This window comes from Leptodactylus fuscus, chromosome 6 (genome assembly GCF_031893055.1).
Source record: "Leptodactylus fuscus isolate aLepFus1 chromosome 6, aLepFus1.hap2, whole genome shotgun sequence".
Lineage (NCBI taxonomy): Eukaryota > Metazoa > Chordata > Amphibia > Anura > Leptodactylidae > Leptodactylus > Leptodactylus fuscus.
Window position 1 is genome coordinate 184340161 of NC_134270.1, and position 16207 is coordinate 184356367.

The following is a 16207-nucleotide window of genomic DNA, read 5'->3' on the forward strand; positions in this document are numbered from 1 at the left end:
ACAAAGTGCATAGTATTATTTATATAGAATTCACAGTATATTGTATTATTTATATAGAGGACACAGTGTATAGTATTATTTATATAGAGGACACAGTGTATTGTATTATTTATATAGAGGACACATTGTATAGTATTATTTATATAGAATACTCAGTGTATAGTATTATTTATATAGAATACACAGTGTATAGTATTATTTATATAGAAGACACAGTGTATTGTATTATTTATATAGAGGACACAGTGTATAGTATTATTTATATAGAGGAAACAGTATATAGTATTACTTATAAAGAGGACACATTGAATTGTATTATTTATATAGAGGACACAGTGTATAGTATTATATATATAGAATAAACAGTGTATAGTATTATTTATATGGAGGACGCAGTGTATAGTTTTATTTATATAGAGGACACAGTGTACAGTATTATTTATATAGAGAACACAGTGTATAGTATTATTTATACAGAGGACACAGTGTATAGTATTATTTATATAGAATAGTATAGAATAGTATAGTAATAGTATAGTATAGAATACTATTATTTATATAGAGGACACAGTGTATAGTGTTATTTATATAGAGGACACTGTATATAGTATTATTTATATAGAAAACACAGTGTATAGTATTATTTATATAGAGGGCACTGTATATAGTATTATTTGTATAGAGGACACAGTGTATAGTATTATTTATATAGAGGACACAGTGTATAGTATTATTTATATAGAATATACAGTGTATAGTATTATTTATATAGAGGACACAGTGTTTTATATTATTTATATAGAGAACACAGTGTATAGTATTATTTATATAGAGGACACAGTGTATAGTATTATTTATATAGAGAACACAGTGTATAGTATTATTTATATAGAGGACACAGTGTATTGTATTATTTATATAGAGAACACAGTGTATAGTATTATTTATATAGAATATACAGTGTATAGTATTATTTATATAGAGGACACAGTGTTTTATATTATTTATATAGAGAACACAGTGTATAGTTTTATTTATATAGAGGACACAGTGTACAGTATTATTTATATAGAGAACACAGTGTATAGTATTATTTATACAGAGGACACAGTGTATAGTATTATTTATATAGAATAGTATAGAATAGTATAGTAATAGTATAGTATAGAATACTATTATTTATATAGAGGACACAGTGTATAGTATTATTTATATAGAAAACACAGTGTATAGTATTATTTATATAGAGAGCACAGTATATATGATTATTTATATAGAATACACAGTGTATAGGATCATTTATATAGAATAAACGGTCTATACTATTATTTATATAGAATACACAGTGTATAGTATTATTTATATAGAATACACAGTGTATAGTATTATTTATATAGAGGACACAGTGTATAGTATTATTTTTATAAAGGACACAGTGTGTTGTATTATTTATATAGAATTCACAGTATATAGTATTATTTATATAGAATACACAGTGTATAGGATTATTTATATAGAGGACACTGTATATAGTATTATTTGTATAGAGGACACAGTGTATAGTATTATTTATATAGAGGACACAGTGTATAGTATTATTTATATAGAATACACAGTGTATAGTATTATTTATATAGAGGACACAGTGATTTGTATTATTTATATAGAGAACACAGTGTATAGTATAATTTATATAGAGGACACAGTGTATAGTATTATTTATATAGAGAACACAGTGTATAGTATTATTTATATAGAGGACACAGTGTATAGTATTATTTATATAGAGGACACAGTTTATTGTATTATTTATATAGAATACACAGTGTATAGTATTATTTATATAGAATACACAGTGCATATGATTATTTATATAGAATACACAGTGCATAGGATTATTTATATAGAGGACACAGTGTATAGTATTATTTATATAGAATACACAGTGTATAGTATTATTTATATAGAGGACACAGTGATTTGTATTATTTATATAGAGGACACAGTGTATAGTATTATTCATATAGAAAACACAGTGTATAGTATTATTTATATAGAGAACACAGTGCATAGTATCATTTATATAGAGTACACAGTGTATAGTATTATTTATATAGAGGACACAGTGTATAGTATTATTTATAAAGAGGACAAAGTGCATAGTATTATTTATATAGAATTCACAGTATATAGTATTATTTATATAGAGGACACAGTGTATAGTATTATTTATATAGAGGACACAGTGTATTGTATTATTTATATAGAGGACACAGTGTATAGTATTATTTATATAGAGGACACAGTATATAGTATTATTTATAAAGAGGACACAGTGTATAGTATTATTTATATAGAATAAACAGTGTATAGTATTATTTATATAGAGGACGCAGTGTATAGTATTATTTATATAGAAGACACAGTGTATAGTATTATTTATATAGAGGACACAGTGTATAGTATTATTTATACAGAAGACACAGTGTATAGTATTATTTATATAGAATACACAGTGTATAGTATTATTTATATAGAGGACACAGTGTAAAGTGTTATTTATATAGAGGACACTGTATATAGTATTATTTATATAGAATACACAGTGTATAGTATTATTTATATAGAGAACACAGTATATATGATTATTTATATAGAATACACAGTGTATAGGATCATTTATATAGAATAAAAGGTCTATACTATTATTTATATAGAATACACAGTGTATAGTATTATTTATATAGAATACACAGTGTATAGTATTATTTATATAGAGGACACAGTGTATAGTATTAGTTATATAGAATACACAGTGTATAATATTATAGAATACACAGTGTATAGTATTATTTATATAGAATACACAGTGTATACGATTATTTATATAGAATACACAGTGCATAGGATTATTTATATAGAATACACAGTGTATATTATTATTTATATAGAATACACAGTGTATAGTATTATTTATATAGAGGACACAGTGTATAGTATTATTTATAAAGAGGACAAAGTGTATAGTATTATTTATATAGAGAACACAGTGTATAGTATTATTTATATAGAATTCACAGTATATACTATTATTTATATAGAGGACACAGTGTATAGTATTATTTATATAGAGGACACAGTGTATTGTATTATTTATACAGAGGACACTGTATATAGTATTATTTATATAGAGGACACAGTGTATAGTATTATTTATATAGAGGACACAGTGTATAGTATTATTTATAAAGAGGACAAAGTGTATAGTATTATTTATATAGAATTCACAGTATATAGTATTATTTATATAGAGGACACAGTGTATAGTATTATTTATATAGAGGACACAGTGTATTGTATTATTTATACAGAGGACACAGTGTATAGTATTATTTATATAGAATACACAGTGTATAGTATTATTTATATAGAATGCACTGTGTATAGTATTATTCATATAGAGGACACAGAGTATTGTATTATTTATATAGAGGACACAGTGTATAGAATTATTTATATAGAGGACACAGTATATAGTATTATTTATAAAGAGGACACATTGTATTGTATTATTTATATAGAATACACAGTGTATAGTATTATTTATAGAATATACACAGTGTATAGTATTATTTATATAGAGGACACAGTGTATAGTATTATTTATATAGAGGACACTGTATACAGTATTATTTATATAGAATACACAGTGTATAGTATTTATATAGAATACACAGTGTATAGTATTATTTATATAGAATACACAGTGTATAGGATTATTTATATAGAATACACAGTGTATAGTATTATTTATATAGATTACACAGTGTATAGTACTATTTATATAGAGGACACATTGTATAGTATTATTTATATAGAATACACAGTGTATATTATTATTTATATAGAGGACACAGTGTATAGTATTATTTAAATAGAATACACAGTGTATAGTATTATTTATTTAGAATACACATTGTATAGGATTATTTATATAGAATATACACTGTATAGTATTATTTATATAGAATACACAGTGTATAGTATTATTTATATAGAGAACACAGTGTATTGTATTATTTATAAAGAGGACACATTGTATAGTATTATTTATATAGAATACAAAGTGTATAGTATTCTTTATATAGAATACACAGTGTATAGTATTATTTATATAGAGGACACAGTGTATAGTATTATTTATATAGAGAACACAGTATATATGATTATTTATATAGAATATACAGTGCATAGGATTATTTATATAGAATACACAGTCTATAGTATTATTTATATAGAATACACAGTCGATAGTATTATTTATATAGAATACACAGTCTATAGTATTATTTATATAGAGGACACAGTGTATAGTATTATTTATATAGAATACACAGTGTGTAGTATTATTTATATAGAGAACTCAGTGTATATTATTATTGATAAAGATGACACAGTGTATAGTATTATTTATATAGAGGACACAGTATATAGTATTATTTATATAGACAACACAGTGCATAGTATCATTTATATAGAGGACGCAGTGTATTGTATTATTTATATAGAGGACATAGTGTATAGTATTATTTATATAGAATACACAGTGTATAGTATTATTTATATAGATGACACAGTATATAGTATAATTTATATAGAGGACACAGTGTATAGTATTATTTATATAGAATATACAGTGTATAGGATTATTTATATAGAATACACAGTGTATAATATTATTTATATAGAATTCACAGTATATAGTATTATTTATATAGAGGACACAGTGTATAGTATTATTTATATAGAGGACACAGTGTATAGTATTATTTATATAGAGGACACACTGTATAGTATTATTTATATAGAGGACACAGTGTATAGTATTATTTATATAGAGGACACAGTGCATTGTATTATTTATATAGAGAACACAGTGTATAGTATTATTTATATAGAGGACACAGTGTATAGTATTATTTATATAGAATACACAATGTGTGGTACTATTTATATAGAGGACACAGTGCATTGTATTATTTATATAGAGAACACCGTGTACAGTATTATTTATATAGAATACACAGTGTATAGTATTATTTATATAGAGGACACAGTGTATTTTATTATTTATATAGAGGACACAGTGTATTGTATTATTTATATAGAATACACAGTGTATAGTATTATTTATATAGAGGACACAGTATATAGAATTATTTATATAAAGGACACAGTGTATAGTATTATTTATATAGAGGACACAGTGTATTGTATTATTTATATAGAGGACACAATATATAGTATTCTTTATATAGAATACACAGTGTATAGTATTATTTATATAGAGGACACAGTGTATTTTATCATTTATATAGAATACACATCATATAGTATTATTTATAGAATGTACACAGTGTATAGTATTATTTATATAGAAAACACAGTATATAGTATTATTTATATAGAGACCACAGTGTATGTTATTAATTATATAGAGGACACAGTATATAGTATTATTTATATAGAATACACAGTGTATGGTAATAATTTTATAGAATACACAGTGTATAGTATTATTTATATAGAGAACACAGTGCATAGTATCATTTATATAGAGTACACAGTGTATAGTATTATTTATATATAATACACAGTGTATAGTATTATTTATATAGAGAACATAGTGCATAGTATCATTTATATAGAGTACACAGTGTATAGTATTATTTATATAGAATACACAGTGTATAGGATTATTTATATAGAATACACAGTGTATAGTATTATTTATATAGAATACAAAGTGTATAGTATTATTTATATAGAATACACAGTGTATAGTATTATTTATAAAGAAGACACATTGTATTGTATTATTTATATAGAATACACATCATATAGTATTATTTATAGAATGTACACAGTGTATAGTATTATTTATATAGAATACACAGTGTATAGTATTATTTATATAGATGACACAGTGTATAGTATTATTTATATAGAGGACACAGTGTATAATTTTATTTATATAGAGGACACTGTATATAGTATTATTTATATAGAGGACACAGTGTATAGTATTATTTATATAGAGGACACTGTATATAGTATTATTTATATAGAGGACACAGTGTATAGTATTATTAATATAGAGGACACAGTGTATAGTATTATTTGTATAGAGAACACAGTGTATAGTATTATTTATATAGAATACACAGTGTATAGGATTATTTATAAAGAAGACACATTGTATTGTATTATTTATATAGAATACACATCATATAGTATTATTTATAGAATGTACACAGTGTATAGTATTATTTATATAGAATACACAGTGTATAGTATTATTTATATAGATGACACAGTGTATAGTATTATTTATATAGAGGACACAGTGTATAATTTTATTTATATAGAGGACACTGTATATAGTATTATTTATATAGAGGACACAGTGTATAGTATTATTTATATAGAGGACACAGTGTATTTTATCATTTATATAGAATACACATCATATAGTATTATTTATAGAATGTACACAGTGTATAGTATTATTTATATAGAAAACACAGTATATAGTATTATTTATATAGAGACCACAGTGTATGTTATTAATTATATAGAGGACACAGTATATAGTATTATTTATATAGAATACACAGTGTATGGTAATAATTTTATAGAATACACAGTGTATAGTATTATTTATATAGAGAACAGTTCATAGTATCATTTATATAGAGTACACAGTGTATAGTATTATTTATATATAATACACAGTGTATAGTATTATTTATATAGAGAACATAGTGCATAGTATCATTTATATAGAGTACACAGTGTATAGTATTATTTATATAGAATACACAGTGTATAGGATTATTTATATAGAATACACAGTGTATAGTATTATTTATATAGAATACAAAGTGTATAGTATTATTTATATAGAATACACAGTGTATAGTATTATTTATAAAGAAGACACATTGTATTGTATTATTTATATAGAATACACATCATATAGTATTATTTATAGAATGTACACAGTGTATAGTATTATTTATATAGAATACACAGTGTATAGTATTATTTATATAGATGACACAGTGTATAGTATTATTTATATAGAGGACACAGTGCATTGTATTATTTATATAGAGAACACAGTGTATAGTATTATTTATATAGAGGACACAGTGTATAGTATTATTTATATAGAATACACAATGTGTGGTACTATTTATATAGAGGACACAGTGCATTGTATTATTTATATAGAGAACACCGTGTACAGTATTATTTATATAGAATACACAGTGTATAGTATTATTTATATAGAGGACACAGTGTATTTTATTATTTATATAGAGGACACAGTGTATTGTATTATTTATATAGAATACACAGTGTATAGTATTATTTATATAGAGGACACAGTATATAGAATTATTTATATAAAGGACACAGTGTATAGTATTATTTATATAGAGGACACAGTGTATTGTATTATTTATATAGAGGACACAATATATAGTATTCTTTATATAGAATACACAGTGTATAGTATTATTTATATAGAGGACACAGTGTATTTTATAATTTATATAGAATACACATCATATAGTATTATTTATAGAATGTACACAGTGTATAGTATTATTTATATAGAAAACACAGTGTATAGTATTATTTATATAGAGACCACAGTGTATGTTATTAATTATATAGAGGACACAGTATATAGTATTATTTATATAGAATACACAGTGTATGGTAATAATTTTATAGAATACACAGTGTATAGTATTATTTATATAGAGAACACAGTGCATAGTATCATTTATATAGAGTACACAGTGTATAGTATTATTTATATATAATACACAGTGTATAGTATTATTTATATAGAGAACATAGTGCATAGTATCATTTATATAGAGTACACAGTGTATAGTATTATTTATATAGAATACACAGTGTATAGGATTATTTATATAGAATACACAGTGTATAGTATTATTTATATAGAATACAAAGTGTATAGTATTATTTATATAGAATACACAGTGTATAGTATTATTTATAAAGAAGACACATTGTATTGTATTATTTATATAGAATACACATCATATAGTATTATTTATAGAATGTACACAGTGTATAGTATTATTTATATAGAATACACAGTGTATAGTATTATTTATATAGATGACACAGTGTATAGTATTATTTATATAGAGGACACAGTGTATAATTTTATTTATATAGAGGACACTGTATATAGTATTATTTATATAGAGGACACAGTGTATAGTATTATTTATATAGAGGACACTGTATATAGTATTATTTATATAGAGGACACAGTGTATAGTATTATTAATATAGAGGACACAGTGTATAGTATTATTTGTATAGAGAACACAGTGTATAGTATTTTTTATATAGAATACACAGTGTATAGTATTATTTATAAAGAAGACACATTGTATTGTATTATTTATATAGAATACACAGTGTATAGTATTATTTATATAGAATACACAGTGTATAGTATTATTTATATAGAGGACACAGTGTATAGTATTATTTATATAGAGGACACAGTGTATAGTTTTATTTATATAGAGGACACTGTATATAGTATTATTTATATAGAGGACACAGTGTATATTATTATTTATATAGAGGACACAGTGTATAGTATTATTTATATAGAATACACAGTGTATAGTATTATTTATATAGAATACACAGTGTATAGTATTATTTTTATAGAGGACACAGTGTATAGTATTATTTATAAAGAGGACAGAGTGTATAGTATTATTTATATAGAATTCACAGTGTATAGTATTATTTATATAGAGGACACAGTGTATAGTATTATTTATATAGAGGACACAGTGTATTGTATTATTTATATAGAGGACACATTGTATAGTATTATTTATATAGAATACACAGTGTATAGTATTATTTATATAGAGGACACAGTGTATTGTATTATTTATATAGAGGACGCAGTGTACAGTATTATTTATACAGAGGACACAGTATATAGTATTATTTATAAAGAGGACACATTGTATAGTATTATTTATATAGAAGACACAGTGTATAGTATTATTTATATAGAGTACACAGTGTATAGTATTATTTATATAGAGGACACTGTATATAGTATTATTTGTATAGAGGACACAGTGTATAGTATTATTTATATAGAGGACACAGTGTATAGTATTATTTATATAGAGAACACAGTGTATAGTATTATTTATATAGCGGACACAGTGTATTGTATTATTTATATAGAGAACACAGTGTATAGTATTATTTATATAGAGGACACAGTGTATAGTATTATTTATATAGAATAAACAGTGTATAGTATTATTTATATAGAGGAAGCAGTGTATAGTACTATTTATATAGAGGACACAGTGTATAGTATTATTTATATAGAGAACACAGTGTATAGTATTATTTATATAGAGGACACAGTGTATAGTATTATTTATATAGAGGACACAGTGTATTGTATTATTTATATAGAGGACACATTGTATAGTATTATTTATATAGAATACTCAGTGTATAGTATTATTTATATAGAATACACAGTGTATAGTATTATTTATATAGAAGACACAGTGTATTGTATTATTTATATAGAGGACACAGTGTATAGTATTATTTATATAGAGGAAACAGTATATAGTATTACTTATAAAGAGGACACATTGAATTGTATTATTTATATAGAGGACACAGTGTATAGTATTATATATATAGAATAAACAGTGTATAGTATTATTTATATGGAGGACGCAGTGTATAGTTTTATTTATATAGAGGACACAGTGTACAGTATTATTTATATAGAGAACACAGTGTATAGTATTATTTATACAGAGGACACAGTGTATAGTATTATTTATATAGAATAGTATAGAATAGTATAGTAATAGTATAGTATAGAATACTATTATTTATATAGAGGACACAGTGTATAGTGTTATTTATATAGAGGACACTGTATATAGTATTATTTGTATAGAGGACACAGTGTATAGTATTATTTATATAGAGGACACAGTGTATAGTATTATTTATATAGAATATACAGTGTATAGTATTATTTATATAGAGGACACAGTGTTTTATATTATTTATATAGAGAACACAGTGTATAGTATTATTTATATAGAGGACACAGTGTATAGTATTATTTATATAGAGAACACAGTGTATAGTATTATTTATATAGAGGACACAGTGTATTGTATTATTTATATAGAGAACACAGTGTATAGTATTATTTATATAGAATATACAGTGTATAGTATTATTTATATAGAGGACACAGTGTTTTATATTATTTATATAGAGAACACAGTGTATAGTTTTATTTATATAGAGGACACAGTGTACAGTATTATTTATATAGAGAACACAGTGTATAGTATTATTTATACAGAGGACACAGTGTATAGTATTATTTATATAGAATAGTATAGAATAGTATAGTAATAGTATAGTATAGAATACTATTATTTATATAGAGGACACAGTGTATAGTATTATTTATATAGAAAACACAGTGTATAGTATTATTTATATAGAGAGCACAGTATATATGATTATTTATATAGAATACACAGTGTATAGGATCATTTATATAGAATAAACGGTCTATACTATTATTTATATAGAATACACAGTGTATAGTATTATTTATATAGAATACACAGTGTATAGTATTATTTATATAGAGGACACAGTGTATAGTATTATTTTTATAAAGGACACAGTGTGTTGTATTATTTATATAGAATTCACAGTATATAGTATTATTTATATAGAATACACAGTGTATAGGATTATTTATATAGAGGACACTGTATATAGTATTATTTGTATAGAGGACACAGTGTATAGTATTATTTATATAGAGGACACAGTGTATAGTATTATTTATATAGAATACACAGTGTATAGTATTATTTATATAGAGGACACAGTGATTTGTATTATTTATATAGAGAACACAGTGTATAGTATAATTTATATAGAGGACACAGTGTATAGTATTATTTATATAGAGAACACAGTGTATAGTATTATTTATATAGAGGACACAGTGTATAGTATTATTTATATAGAGGACACAGTTTATTGTATTATTTATATAGAATACACAGTGTATAGTATTATTTATATAGAATACACAGTGCATATGATTATTTATATAGAATACACAGTGCATAGGATTATTTATATAGAGGACACAGTGTATAGTATTATTTATATAGAATACACAGTGTATAGTATTATTTATATAGAGGACACAGTGATTTGTATTATTTATATAGAGGACACAGTGTATAGTATTATTCATATAGAAAACACAGTGTATAGTATTATTTATATAGAGAACACAGTGCATAGTATCATTTATATAGAGTACACAGTGTATAGTATTATTTATATAGAGGACACAGTGTATAGTATTATTTATAAAGAGGACAAAGTGCATAGTATTATTTATATAGAATTCACAGTATATAGTATTATTTATATAGAGGACACAGTGTATAGTATTATTTATATAGAGGACACAGTGTATTGTATTATTTATATAGAGGACACAGTGTATAGTATTATTTATATAGAGGACACAGTATATAGTATTATTTATAAAGAGGACACAGTGTATAGTATTATTTATATAGAATAAACAGTGTATAGTATTATTTATATAGAGGACGCAGTGTATAGTATTATTTATATAGAAGACACAGTGTATAGTATTATTTATATAGAGGACACAGTGTATAGTATTATTTATACAGAAGACACAGTGTATAGTATTATTTATATAGAATACACAGTGTATAGTATTATTTATATAGAGGACACAGTGTAAAGTGTTATTTATATAGAGGACACTGTATATAGTATTATTTATATAGAATACACAGTGTATAGTATTATTTATATAGAGAACACAGTATATATGATTATTTATATAGAATACACAGTGTATAGGATCATTTATATAGAATAAAAGGTCTATACTATTATTTATATAGAATACACAGTGTATAGTATTATTTATATAGAATACACAGTGTATAGTATTATTTATATAGAGGACACAGTGTATAGTATTAGTTATATAGAATACACAGTGTATAATATTATAGAATACACAGTGTATAGTATTATTTATATAGAATACACAGTGTATACGATTATTTATATAGAATACACAGTGCATAGGATTATTTATATAGAATACACAGTGTATATTATTATTTATATAGAATACACAGTGTATAGTATTATTTATATAGAGGACACAGTGTATAGTATTATTTATAAAGAGGACAAAGTGTATAGTATTATTTATATAGAGAACACAGTGTATAGTATTATTTATATAGAATTCACAGTATATAGTATTATTTATATAGAGGACACAGTGTATAGTATTATTTATATAGAGGACACAGTGTATTGTATTATTTATACAGAGGACACTGTATATAGTATTATTTATATAGAGGACACAGTGTATAGTATTATTTATATAGAGGACACAGTGTATAGTATTATTTATAAAGAGGACAAAGTGTATAGTATTATTTATATAGAATTCACAGTATATAGTATTATTTATATAGAGGACACAGTGTATAGTATTATTTATATAGAGGACACAGTGTATTGTATTATTTATACAGAGGACACAGTGTATAGTATTATTTATATAGAATACACAGTGTATAGTATTATTTATATAGAATGCACTGTGTATAGTATTATTCATATAGAGGACACAGAGTATTGTATTATTTATATAGAGGACACAGTGTATAGAATTATTTATATAGAGGACACAGTATATAGTATTATTTATAAAGAGGACACATTGTATTGTATTATTTATATAGAATACACAGTGTATAGTATTATTTATAGAATATACACAGTGTATAGTATTATTTATATAGAGGACACAGTGTATAGTATTATTTATATAGAGGACACTGTATACAGTATTATTTATATAGAATACACAGTGTATAGTATTTATATAGAATACACAGTGTATAGTATTATTTATATAGAATACACAGTGTATAGGATTATTTATATAGAATACACAGTGTATAGTATTATTTATATAGATTACACAGTGTATAGTACTATTTATATAGAGGACACATTGTATAGTATTATTTATATAGAATACACAGTGTATATTATTATTTATATAGAGGACACAGTGTATAGTATTATTTAAATAGAATACACAGTGTATAGTATTATTTATTTAGAATACACATTGTATAGGATTATTTATATAGAATATACACTGTATAGTATTATTTATATAGAATACACAGTGTATAGTATTATTTATATAGAGAACACAGTGTATTGTATTATTTATAAAGAGGACACATTGTATAGTATTATTTATATAGAATACAAAGTGTATAGTATTCTTTATATAGAATACACAGTGTATAGTATTATTTATATAGAGGACACAGTGTATAGTATTATTTATATAGAGAACACAGTATATATGATTATTTATATAGAATATACAGTGCATAGGATTATTTATATAGAATACACAGTCTATAGTATTATTTATATAGAATACACAGTCGATAGTATTATTTATATAGAATACACAGTCTATAGTATTATTTATATAGAGGACACAGTGTATAGTATTATTTATATAGAATACACAGTGTGTAGTATTATTTATATAGAGAACTCAGTGTATATTATTATTGATAAAGATGACACAGTGTATAGTATTATTTATATAGAGGACACAGTATATTGTATTATTTATATAGAGGACATAGTGTATAGTATTATTTATATAGAATACACAGTGTATAGTATTATTTATATAGATGACACAGTATATAGTATAATTTATATAGAGGACACAGTGTATAGTATTATTTATATAGAATATACAGTGTATAGGATTATTTATATAGAATACACAGTGTATAATATTATTTATATAGAATTCACAGTATATAGTATTATTTATATAGAGGACACAGTGTATAGTATTATTTATATAGAGGACACAGTGTATAGTATTATTTATATAGAGGACACACTGTATAGTATTATTTATATAGAGGACACAGTGTATAGTATTATTTATATAGAGGACACAGTGCATTGTATTATTTATATAGAGAACACAGTGTATAGTATTATTTATATAGAGGACACAGTGTATAGTATTATTTATATAGAATACACAATGTGTGGTACTATTTATATAGAGGACACAGTGCATTGTATTATTTATATAGAGAACACCGTGTACAGTATTATTTATATAGAATACACAGTGTATAGTATTATTTATATAGAGGACACAGTGTATTTTATTATTTATATAGAGGACACAGTGTATTGTATTATTTATATAGAATACACAGTGTATAGTATTATTTATATAGAGGACACAGTATATAGAATTATTTATATAAAGGACACAGTGTATAGTATTATTTATATAGAATACACAGTGTATAGTATTATTTATATAGAGAACACAGTGTATTTTATTATTTATATAGAGGACACAGTGTATTGTATTATTTATATAGAGAACGCAGTTTATAGTATTATGTATATAGAGGACACAATGTATAATATTATTTATTTAGAGGACACAGTGTTTAGTATTATTTATATAGAGGACACATTGTATAGTATTATTTATATAGAATACACAGTGTATAGTATTATTTATATAGAGAACACAGTATATAGTATTATTTATATAGAGGACACAGTGTATTGTATTATTTATATAGAGGACGCAGTGTATAGTAATATTTATGTAGAGGACACAGTATATAGTATTGTTTATATAGAGGACACAGTGTATAGTATTATTTATATAGAATACACAGTATATAGTATTATTTATATAGAATACACAGTGTATAGTATTATTTATATAGAGGACACAGTGTATTGTATTATTTATATAGAGGACACAGTGTATTGTATTATTTAAATAGAGGATACAGTGTATAGTATTATTTATATAGAGGACACAGTATATAATATTATTTATATAGAGGACACAATGTATAGTATTATTTATATAGAGGACACAGTGTATTGTATTATTTAAATAGAGGATACAGTGTATAGTATCATTTATATAGAATACACAGTATATAGTATTATTTATATAGAGGACACAGTGTATAGTATTATTTATATAGAGGACACAGTGTATTGTATTATTTATATAGAATACACAGTGTGTAGTATTATTTATATAGAGGACACAGTATATAGAATTATTTATATAAAGGACACAGTGTATAGTATTATTTATATAGAATACAAAGTGTATAGTATTATTTATATAGAGAACGCAGTGTATAGTATTATGTATATAGAGGACACAATGTATACTATTATTTATTTAGAGAACACATTGTTTTGTATTATTTATATATAATGCACAGTGTATAGTATTATTTATATAGAGGACACACTGTATAGTATTATTTATGTAGAGGACACAGTATATTGTATTATTTATATAGAATACACAGTTTATAGTATTATTTATATAGAGGACAGTGTATAGTATTATTTAAATAGAGGATACAGTGTATAGTATTATTTATATAGAATACACAGTATATAGTATTATTTATATAGAATGCACAGTGTATAGTATTATTTATATAGAGGACACAGTGTATTGTATTATTTATATAGAGGACACAGTGTATTGTATTATTTATATCGAATACACAGTGCATAGTATTATTTAAATAGAGGATACAGTGTATAGTATTATTTATATAGAGGACACAGTATATAATATTATTTATATAGAGGACACAGTGTATAGTATTATTTATTTAGAGGACACAGTGTATTGTATTATTTAAATAGAGGATACAGTGTATAGTATCATTTATATAGAATACACAGTATATAGTATTATTTATATAGAGGACACAGTGTATAGTATTATTTATATAGAGGACACAGTATATTGTATTATTTATATAGAGGACACAGTGTATTGTATTATTTATATAGAATACAAAGTGTATAGTATTATTTATATAGAGAACGCAGTCTATAGTATTAT